Here is a 12,076-nt window from a genome sequence, read left to right on the forward strand (position 1 = left end):
GCTCTGGTTAGGCTCTTCCATTTGCTTATGGTTTCTCTTTTGCTGTTTACATCAACACATTTTCTCTAAGAATGCAGACCTCAATTTTAGTGATTCCCAGTCTTGTTTTAAAGATATCCCAGAGTACCTTCAATAATCTCAGGAAAAATGCTCTGAATAAGATTGTCTTCACTTAGTTATTTTTATGAAATAAATATATCAAGTTGACTTTGATAATAGTTATAGGATTATTGTAGATGAAGTAAAAATCATCAAACAATAAGGGATAAAGCAAAATAAGAAAATATCATTGAAATATTGTATCATGGAACACTGGAACTTGAAGTAACCTTGCTGATGATTGTGCCAAAACATTTTTTTTAGCTGGGAAAAAAAAAAACTGTTCTGAGAATGGAATTCTATGCCAAACTACACACAGGAAATGTGAGACCTTCAGCTGCAGACTCCCAAGTCCAGGAATCCTTAACATTTCTTCTGATCCCTTTAATTTAATCATTTCTCAGAGAATATGGTTTAATTTTATAATTTCTTAGTCATTGCTAAAATCCAATACTCTACTAGCTGTGAAATTTTCCTTTCCAGTCCTCTGAGTGTCTTACTGCTTGATTCTTCCTTGTCTGAATCTCCATTTAGGAAAACTTTGATATGGGTCTTTGTCTTTCAGGGACTAGGACTGAACAAAAATCTTAAGAAATTTAGAAAAAAACATTCTAAAAAGTATATAATAATGTGATCTTATCATAATAAACAGAGTTTTATTCTAAGATAATTCACTGTAAATGCCAGGTAGCACTTTGTAATGGTGTGAATGAACAAAATTATTTGAACTGAAACCAAACACTGGAAATGCAAACATCCAGACTTTGGGAATTGCTGTCTTGGGATATAGAACAATGTTTATCTCTACCTTTATGCAAGACATATTACTGGGAAGGCCTGCAAGTGTGGAAGAGGAGGAGAAAGAGAGCTAAAAAAATGAGCCAGAAACATGAAAAATAATATTGAGAAGTCACAAAATATCTATACATAAATAATTTAGACTTGTTTTTTTTACATGATAACTAAGTTCAACACCAGGTAAAAAGTTATGATGTCCACAGTCTGTACTACTTTTCTTAGCAAATTAGGTAATAATAATAAAAACCTGACTTAGTTGTTATATCAGCACTTTTCAATTATTCTCATCACATAGATATAAAAAAAATGATAGTTGGAGCACTTGGGTGAGTCAGTTGTGTCCAGCTCTTGATTTTGGCTCAGATAATATCATGGGGTCTTGAGATTGAGCCCCTCATTGGGCTCCACAGTTAGTGGGGAGTTTGCTTGAGATTCTCTTTCTTCCTCTGCCCCTCCCCCTAGCTTGCATTTTTTCCTCTCTCTCAATAAATAAATATAAATAAATAAATAAATAAATAAATGCTAGTTGTATGGCAAAATGGGGTAAACTGAGCTGGCAGTTAGCAACCAGATTAACTCTCTGCTGGATGTAGTCAACTTGGGCACTACAGATCAATCCAGGACTGAGAGGGTCAATATGTCATTGAAACCCATTGGAGGCTCTGTAGTAAGTCACATCAGAGTGAAGGTAAGATTCTATTCAAATCAATTGCACATTTAATTAAGGAAATTTTATATTTATTGGAGAACTATAAAATATTTTTCAGTAATTAGTTTTTAAAAAGTATCCTAAGTGGCTGGAAACATATATGTGTTTTTATTTATAATGTACAGGGTGTAGGATTTAAGGTCTAGGTCTAATAAATTTGTGAGAATTAGAAGTCATATAAGGAATGTGCCCATCACTAGATGTAGTGCATAAGAAACATTCTATCATGATATTTAGTATCATTAGTATTGCTCTTATTTTAATGGTGGTACTTAAGTTGTTCCCCTCCCCAAACAAGACCACTTCCTATTTCCTCTCTAGAGAAATAAAATGCATTTCATTTTTAGAAAGTTCAATTTATCTTATGTTTAAAGCTATTTATGCAAAATAACTTTTAGAAAATTTATGGCCTCTGTTTTACTTTACCTCTTATTTATTTTTCTTTCCTTCCCCTTTTTACTTCCCTCTCTTCTTCTTCTCTTCTACTTTAATACTTTCTTCTCTTCTACTTTATTTTCTTTTTATCATGTCTCCTTTATTTCATACTGAATTTGAATTCTTTCTCCACTAATCACTAGATAAATAATTATGAAAACCACTTAATCTCTCTGTCAAATGCATATTTGTAATAAATTATATTCAAACAAAATAGGCAAGTGACACAGGAGAGAAATTTTTAGTTTTGTACAGTTTTTTTAGATATATTAAGTTTTAGTTTTAAATTTAGGTTGGTCTACTTTTACTCCTAGGCCACTTTATTATTATTATTACTCTGGAATAATTCCAGGATTAGGTAAGTAGTTCAATTGTGAGATTTAAAGAAATAATTACAACCTTTTACTTGGGAAAAGAATGCACACTCCAGTAAGAGAGATGAGCTTCTGTTGACCTTCCCATAATGCACAAGGTAAATCTTATAAATTTAGATTAATTGACAGCCTGGGGATTCCTCCTGCTAGATGCTGAAATCCATTATTAATGAAAAATATTTTGAACTAGCCCCACCTCCATATCCAAGTAATTAAGGAGTCTGTTGTTCCACTGTTACCTTACTAAGTAAGGCTTGGACTCAGTTGTTCTGAGGTAGGATCTTAGATTTTCATGGAAACAAGATAAAACACTTCCCAGAGAGTGGGATGTATTCTTTAAGCATCACTCTGTGACTACTAGAAAGAAATGAGAAAGTATTAAAAATGACGAATTTATGCATTCACTTTTGGTAACCAGATTATTGGAAAAGGTATATTTAGTTTGAAATATAGAAAACTAAGGGAAATCTGGTATAGTTTGGAAAGACATGGACAGATTCACTGAAGAGGAAAATCACTTTTAAGAGCTGATTGGTTGAAAGAGAGCGCTTAGTACTCATTATGAGGAGTTTTCAGACATTATGGGGTAGGTGCAAAATATTAGTAACACAGAGGGAAGAATGGATATCCCTCTGAATACTCTTAAGACAAGGATTATTCTCTTTATATATAGGTAGGTGTGGTTAAAGGTTTGGTGAATGTTTGGGAGAAAAGTGAGATATGTATGTTAAATGTCAGCCAGGAACAACCACAAGAAGAGACAGAGGCCAAGTTCAGTTTTTTTAAAAAGTGTATTTTAATTACAGTTCTTAGAGACAAAAAAGCATGGCACAACACCAAGTGCCAAATGGGAAAAGTGAGGAGAAAGCATTAGGCCATAGCTTTTATTTGAGTTTCTGTGGATATATAAGGCAATATGAGGGAAACAGGTTAGGATTGGCTCATTCAGGTAATTTTTGGCTCTACTGTGGTCTCTAGTTGCCTCATACCTAATTCTGAAAGATTAAGGCAGAGAAATATTTTATCTAGGGGTGTACATGCCAGATTAGAGGAGGTCTGAGTCTGTATTGGTTAGTTTTCAAGTTAAAAACATGGCTCTATCTGAGCCCTTTGCTATTTCTCAAGATTTGGCTAGCCCTGGATGGAGCAGTCCTTCCATAGTTAGAAGGGATACTAAGATGCCAAAACATCCTAATATGCAGAAAACTTAAAATATATATACATGTATATACATACAGGGTATCAGAAAGTACTGTTTCAATACTTGTCTTTCTTGGACAACACTTCTTCCTGATAAAATGTTGCCTAATCTCACTTGGAATTCTCTTCTTAGGATAAGCTGTGAGGGTCACAAACTGCCTGAATTTCTGTGGCTTCTCCCAGAACAACTCCAGGCCAGCTTCTACCAGCTGGCACCCTGCATAGAGTTCCTCCTACATCTCTTTACTTCTTCTCATATGGAAAACCATAAGAAGGATCAAGACCCCTTACAAAACTCAATTTTCCTTCTTTTAATGCAGAGATCCAAAGCTTCTGTTCTCAGTGTTTTCCACTTTTGGCTGGTTCTTCCCTAAGTTCCATGTATTAACTGAACAGTCTGTGGATCAGGATATTTTCTGACTCAAACATCAGACAGGACTGAGTCTGAGGCCATGCAGATAAAATGATGTTTTGTTTTGCTTTGCTTTGTTTTGTTTTTGTTTTTTATGGAAGAAAAAAATTCTCTAGTTTGGGAGGGGAGTGGAAAAAACCTGATAACTTTGAATAGAGGAAAATGATAGTAGAGGAAAGTTAGTTGATGGGGAATGATCTAGACTCTTATATGTGTAAATAAGCAAAGTAACACATTACTTTAAGCAAGAGTGAACACCGAAATCAAAATTAGATACCAACAGGTGGTGTAAACAAAAGTTAACCATAAAATATTGTGTTCATGATGTATATATGGTCACTGCTTAATTTCCATTCCAAATATCTACAATATAATATAAATTGTACATTTTGACCATTTGTCACATTAGTTTTTATATATTTAGTATATTTAGTATTTTATATAGCTGATTCATTGACAAAGTAAACATGTCCTAAACCACTTAATGTGCTACTCTTTTAGCAGGTTCTGTTCCCTATACACATTCTTTCTCTATTTCTCTCTCAGAAACACACACACACACACACACGCAACCTAAATCCATTTATTTTTATTTTTATTTATTTATTTTTAATTTTTTATTTCTCTTCAGCATAACAGTATTCATTGTTTATGCTCCAACCCAGTGCTCCATGCAATCCATACCCTCTCTTATACCAACCACCTGGTTCCTCCAACCTCCCTCCCCTACCCCTTCAAAACCCTCAGATTGGTTTTCAGAGTCCATAGTCTCTCATGGTTCACCTCCCCTTCCAATTTCCCTCAACTCCCTTCTCTTCTCCATCTCCCCTTGTCCTCCATGTTATTTGTTATGCTCCACAAATAAGTGAAACCATATGATAATTGACTCTCTCTGTTTGACTTATTTCACTCAGCATAATCTCTTCCAGTCCCGTCCATGTTGCTACAAAAGTTGGGTATTCATCCTTTCTGATGGAGGCATAATACTCCATAGTGTATATGGACCACATCATCCTTTCCCATTCATCCGTTGAAGATCTTGATTCTTTAAACAGTTTGGCGACCGTGGCCAATGCTGCATTAAACATTGGGATTAGAGATGGCCCTTCTTTTCACTACATCTGTATCTTTGGGGTAAATACCCAGAAATGCAATTGCAGGGTCCTAGGGAAGGTCTATCTTTAATTTCTTGAGGAATCTCCACACTGTTTTCCAAAGTGGCTGCACCAACTTGCATTCCCGTCAACAGTGTAAGAGGGTTCCCCTTTCTTCACATCCCCTCCAACACATTTTGTTTCCTGTCTTGCTAATTTGGGCCATTCTAAGTGGTGTAAGGTGGTATCTCAATGTGGTTTTCATTTGAATCTCCCTGATAGCTAGTGATGAAGAACATTTTTTCATGTGTCTGATAGCCATTTGTATGTCTTTACTGGAGAAGTGTCTGTTCAAATCCTCTGCCCATTTTTTTATATGATTGACTGTTTTGTGTGTGTTGAGATTGAGGAGTTCTTTATAGATCCTGGATATCAATCCTTTGTCTCTACTGTCATATGTAAATATCTTCTCCCATTCCGTGGGTTGCCTCTTTGTTTTGTTGACTGTTTCCTTTGCTGTGCAGAAGCTTTTGACTTTGATGAAGTCCCAAATGTTTATTTTTGCTTTTGTTTCCTTTGCCTTTGTAGACATATCTTGAAAGAAGTTGCTGTGGCTGATATCGAAGAGGTTACTTCCTATATTCTCCTCTAGGATTCTGATGGATTCCTGCATCACGTTGAGGTCTTTCATCCATTTTGAGTTTATTTTTGTGTACGGTGTAAGAGAATGGTCAAGTTTCATTCTTCTACATATAGCTACCCAGTTTTCCCAGCACCATTTATTGAAGAGACTGTCTTTTTTCCACTGGATATTTTTTCCTGTTTTGTCGAAGATTAACTGACCATAGAGTTGAGGGTCCATATTTGGGCTCTCTACTCTGTTCCACTGGTCTATGTGTCTGTTTTTATGCCAGTACCATACTGTCTTGGTGATCACAGCTTTGTAGTAAAGCTTGAAATACCAGTAACGTGATGCCCCCAGTTTTATTTTTGTTTTTCAACATTTCCTTAGCGATTCGAGGTCTCTTCTGATTCCATACAAAATTTAGGATTATTTGCTCCAGCTCTTTGAAAATTTTGGGATTTTTATTGGAATGGCATTAAAAGTAGAGATTGCTCTAGGCAGTAGAGACATTTTAACAATGTTTATTCTTCTGATCCAAGAGCATGGAATGGTCTTCCACCTTTTTGTGTCTTCCTCAATTTCTTTCATGAGTGTTCTGTACTACCTCTAGTACACTTCCTTTACCTCTTTGGTTAGGTTTATTTCCATGTATCTTATGGTTCTTGGTGCTATAGTAAATGGAATCGATTCTCTAATTTCCCTTTCTTGATTTTCATTGTTAGTGTATAAGAAAGCCACTGATTTCTGTACATTGACTTTGCATCCTGCTACATTACTGAATTGCTGTATGAGTTCTAGTAGTTTGGGGTGGAGTCTTTTGGGTTTTCCATATAAAGAATCATGTCATCTGCGAAGAGAGAGAGTTTGACTTCTTCATTGCCAATTTGGATAGCTTTTATTTCTCTTTGTTGTCTGATTGCTGTTGCTAGGACTTCTCATACTATGTTGAACAAGAGTGGTGAGAGTGGGCATCCTTGTCAAGTTCCTGATCTCAGCGGGAAGGCTGCAAGCTTTTTCCCATTGGGGATGATATTTGCTGTGTGTCTTTCATAGATAGATTTGATGAAGTTCAGGAATATTCCCTCTATCCCTATACATTGAAGCGTTTTAATCAGGAATGGATGCTGGATTTTGTCAAATGCTTTTTCTGCATCAATTGAGAGGGCCATGTGGTTCTTCTCTCTTCTCTTATTGATTTGTTCTATCCCATTTTTTTATTTGGGGATGATGAACCAACCTTGTAGCCCAGGGATGAATCCTACCTGGTAATGGTGGATAAACTTTTTAATATGTTTTTGGATCCTGTTTGCTAGGATCTTGTTGAGAATCTTAGTATCCTTATTCATGAGGGATATTGGTCTGAAATTCTTTTGGGTGGGTCTTTGCCTGGTTTGGGGATCAGGGTAATGCTGGCTTCATAGAAAGATTCTGGAAGTTTGCATTCTGCTTCAATTTTTTTAAACAGCTTCAGAAGAATAGGTGTTATTTCTCCTTTGAAAATTTGGTAGAATTCCCCAGGGAATTCATCAGGTCCTGGGCACTTATTTTTTCAGAGGTTTTTGATCACTGCTTCTGTCTCGTGACTAGATATCGTGACTAGATATTCAGGTTGTCAATTTCTTCCTGGTTCAATTTTGGGAGTTTATAGTCTTCCAGAAATGCATCCTTTTCATCTAGATTGCTTAGCTTATTGACATATAACTGTTGATGATAACTTCTGATGATTGTTTCTACTTCCTTGGTGTTATTTGTGATCTCTCTTTTTTCATTCATAATTGTACTAATTTGGGCTATTTCTCTTTTCTTTTGGATTAGTGTGGCCAATTGTTTATTGATCTTATTGATTCTTTCAAAAACCCAGCTTCTAATTTCATTGATACATTCTACTGTATCTCTGGTTTCCACATCATTGATCTCTGCTCTAATCTTCATTATTTCCCTTCTTATGTGTGGAGTTTGTTTGATTTATTGTTGATTCTCCACTTCTTTAAGGTGTAGAGACAGATGGTGTATTCTGGATTTTTTCAGTTTTTTTGAGGGAGCCTTGGGTGGATATGTATTCCCCCTTAGGACCGCCTTTGCTGTAGCCCATAGGGTTTGGACAGAAGTATCTTCATTCTCATTGGTTTCCAGGAACTGTTGAAGTTCTTCTTTGATCTCCTGGTTGATTCAAGCATTCTTAAGCAAGGTGGTCTTTAGCTTCCAGGTGTTTGAGTTCCTTCGGAACTTTTCCTTGTGATTGAGCTCCAGTTTCCAAGCATTGTTATGTAAGAATATGCAGGGAATAATCTCAGTCTTTTAGTATCGGTTGAGTCCTGATTTGTGACTCAGTATGTGGTCTATTCTTGAGAAGGTTCCATGTGCAATTGAGAAGAATGAGGATTCTGTTGTTTTAGGGTAAAATGTTCTGTATATATCTGTGAGGTCCATCTGGTCCAATGTGTCATTCAATGCTCTTGTTTCTTTTTTGATTTTCTGTTTAGATGATATGTCCATTTCTGAGAGATTCATGTTAAGATCTCCTACTATTAATATATTCCTATCAGTATGACTCTTTATCTTGATTAACAGTTTTCTTATGTAATTGGCTGCTCCCATATTGGAGGCATAGATCTTTACAATTGTTAGATCATCGTCTTGGATAGTCCCTTTAAGAATGATGTAGTGTCCTTCTGTATCTCTGACTACAGTTTCTAGTTTAAAATCTGATTTATCTGATATGAGAATCGCTACCACGGCCTTCTTTTAAGGCCCATTAGCATGAAAGATGCTTCTCCATCCCTTCACTTTCAGTGGGTGTATCTTTAGGTTCAAAATGGGTCTCTTGTAGACAACATATGGATGGGTCCTGTCGTTTTATCCAATCTGCAACCCTGTGTCATTTTATGGGCGCATTTAGGCCATTCACACTGAGAGTGATTATTGATAGATGCGTTTTTATTGACATCATTTTACCTTTGAAGTCTTTCCTTCTATAAATTGTCTCTATATTTCTGTCCAATGCTATTCATAGGAGTTTTCCTCTTTTATAGAACACCCCCTTAATATTTCCTGTGGTGTCAGCTTGGTGGTCGCATAGTCTTTTAAGCCTTGCAGGTCTTGGAAACTCTTTTTCTCTCCATGCATTTTGAATGTTAGTCTTGCTGGATAAAGGTTTCTTGGCTGCATGTTGTTCTCATTTAGTTCCCTGAATATATCTTGCCAGCCCTTTCTGGCTTGCCAGGTCTCTGTGGACAGGTCTGACCTTATTCTGATGGACTTTCCTCTGTAAGTAAGGATCCTCTTTGTCCTAGCAGCTTCCAAGAGATTCTATCTGCAGTTATGATTTTTCAATTTTATTATCAGGTGCCTTGATGTTTTTTTGGAATCTATAATCTTAGGGGGAAACCGTTCTGCCTCTAGTACATGAACGCTGGTTCCATTCATGAGATTGGGAAAATTTTCAGGAAGAACTTGTTCCACTATATCTTCTAGACTTCTTTCTTTCTCCTCCCCTTCAGGGATTCCAATAATTCTGATGTTGGAATATTTAATGGCATCATTTATTTCCCTGATTCTGTTTTCGTGGCTTCTAAGCTATTTGTTCCAGGCTTCCTCCTGATCATTTCTCTCTATCTGTTTGTCCTCCAGATCACAAATTCTATCTTCTGTCTCAGTTACCCTAGCTTTGAGAGAATTTAGATTCGATTGGAACTCATTGAGAGCATTGTGAACCTCATCCCTGTTGGCTTTCAGTTCTGCCCTAATCAATTCCCATTGGTCATCCATGGCTTTCTCCAACCTAGCTATTGCCTGGAAAATTGTTAGCCTGAATTCTCTTTCCGACATATTATCTATGTTGATAGCCATTCGCTCTGTTGCAGAAGGCCCATCCTCTGTATTTTTCTTCTGTTGGCATTCCTCCTCCTAGTCATTTTGGTGAGAGATGACTGAACAAATGTAGCTGGATATATCGAATGTGGTGCAGTCAAGGTGCACCCTGGAATGCTTCTGAGCCATTAGGATTTTCCACCCAAACGAAAGAAAAAAGAAAAGAAAAAGAAAAAAAGAGAGAGAGAGGGAGAGACAGGAAAAAAAGGGATAATAAAAGAGAAGATTCACCCCAAATGGGGCCTAAGGAAAGATTTATGAAGTATACAAACAAAAACAGACAAACAAAAAGACTGATAAAATTATATGACAAGAGAAAAAAATATATATGTATAAGCAAATAAAGGAAGAACCTCATCAAAAAGAACCCTAAGTATAAGATTTATATACTATCAGGACAAACACAAAAACACAGAAACACTCACGGAAGAAGAAGATGGGAGAGTGGTTATAAATTCTCAGTGTGGGCGAGGAAGGTTATTTTGAATCTTCCTGGATGTATCTTGATATCTTTGTTAAAGGGCTCAACTTTCCTAAGATAAAGGGGATTAAAAATTGGTTTACCTATAGGGGTAGCATTGATTGGGGAAAGGGGATTACCTTGAAGTTTAACTCTATATAAATATTAGAAAATAAAAATTAAAAAGGAATAAACTAGACTAAACTAAACTAAAATTTTTAAAAAATTAAAAAATAGAAATGCAAAAGAAAAACACAGGTGTATGTATCAAAAAGTTTTGGATAGAAGGTTATTATGGAATTTGATGTACTGGACACATCACTGTGATGATAAATATGTTAAAATATTATGTATATTTAAAAAAAAGAACCAGAATATTGTGAACGAGTTAAAAATAACAGTTGTATCTATGAAGTAGTGGTGGTTGTTCCCTTATAGTCTTTTTTTTTTTTTTTCCTTTCCTGGTTGGTTTTCTGGGGGAGGGGCCTGCCACGTGTGTTTTCAGTCAATGATGTTCCCTGAGTTAAGTCCTCCTGCCCCCCTCAAGAGGGTGGGCTTTGAGGAAACTGGTTTTTTCAAGCTATTGTTCTCTGGAGGTTTTTATTTTTTGTTTTTTGTTCACTTTTTTTCCTTGCCTTGACAGCTTTTAATGCTTTTTGGAGGTTTAGAGGAAAGCCTCCCTCTCAGAGAGAAGCCTCAATCTGGTCCCCTTTGGGTGCTGTGGAGCCCATATAAATTCCCCCTTGGTGGCTGGCAGAGCAGGTTCTGAGTCTCGGTCCCTGGGGATGCAGGATCTTCTGCTTGTACCCAAAACCATGGCAGAGGCGGCTGTCTGGGCAGCTCTAGACCTCCAGAGAGGTTCCAAGCAGAGATCGCACACTGAGATTTTTTGCTGGCCCAGGCTGGGAGTGCCTGGTCTTTCTGGGTCTAAGAGTGCCGGGCTTGTGCACACCTCTCTCAAGTGAGGGTGTGGGTCATGCACGTCTCAGGCCCTGATAGCAGGGTGCGGGCCCAAGAGCACCAGGACGGGCCTTCGTGCACCTCTCTCAGGGGAGTGTGTGGGGCCCGCATGAGTCTTAGGCTATGATAGTATGGCACAGGTCTAAGAGCACTGGGCTCAGCCTTTGCACACCTCTCTCGGGGGAGTCTGTGGGGCCCGCATGCATCTCAGGCTATGATAGTATGGCGCAGGTCTAAGAGCACTGGGCTCAGCCTTTGCACACCTCTCTCAGGGGATGTGAGGGGCGCGCACGTCTCAGGCTCTGTTAGCAGGGCTTGGTGTTCTGCTGTCTGGCGAGGCTCCCAGCCCCTCACAGGAGCTGGACCCCATGCGTTCTCGGGCGCTCTGATGGCTCAGTGACCAAGACCTGGTTTCCCCACAGCAGTCTCTCTGGCTCAGCGCCAGGGGAGGCTGTCCTGTGTCCGGGGACTTAAGTCCCTGTCCTTAGCCACCCCGATTCCCACAATTTCCCCCCATGATCCTTTGCTCTTTTTGAGTACTTTTAACCAGACTCCAAGTTAATGCTGGTCCCCAGATGCAGGGGATTCTCGTATTGGGGTATTACTTTCCAATAGGTTGCCTCTGGTGGCTCCCTCCCCCTTTTATTTATCTTTCAATATCAGTCCCACGTTCCCACTCTGCTTTACCTGCCCACTGGCGTTCTGCCCCCATAGAGATCCAGACATTTATAATTCTGATCTCAGGCTGATTTCATGGGTGGTCGGAGTTCTTTGGTAGGTAATCAGCTCACTTTAGGATACAGGTTTAATCGGCGCCTCCTCCTACTTCCCTGCCATCTTGTCTCCTCTAAATCCATTTTTTTAAGGCAATGAGTCTATGGTTATTTTTGAAATAAGAAATTTGTTTTATAATTATATCTTTCTTTCAACTTTCATAATCTATTATTCTACGATATATATTAAGAAAGGATATAAATATGGGGTGCCCGTGTGGCTCAGTCAGTTAAGTGTCTGCCTTCAACTCAGGTCATGATCCCAGG

The sequence above is a fragment of the Lontra canadensis genome, unplaced genomic scaffold (genome assembly GCF_010015895.1).
Source record: "Lontra canadensis isolate GAN:19392208 unplaced genomic scaffold, GSC_riverotter_1.0 scaffold199, whole genome shotgun sequence".
NCBI classification, from domain to species: domain Eukaryota; kingdom Metazoa; phylum Chordata; class Mammalia; order Carnivora; family Mustelidae; genus Lontra; species Lontra canadensis.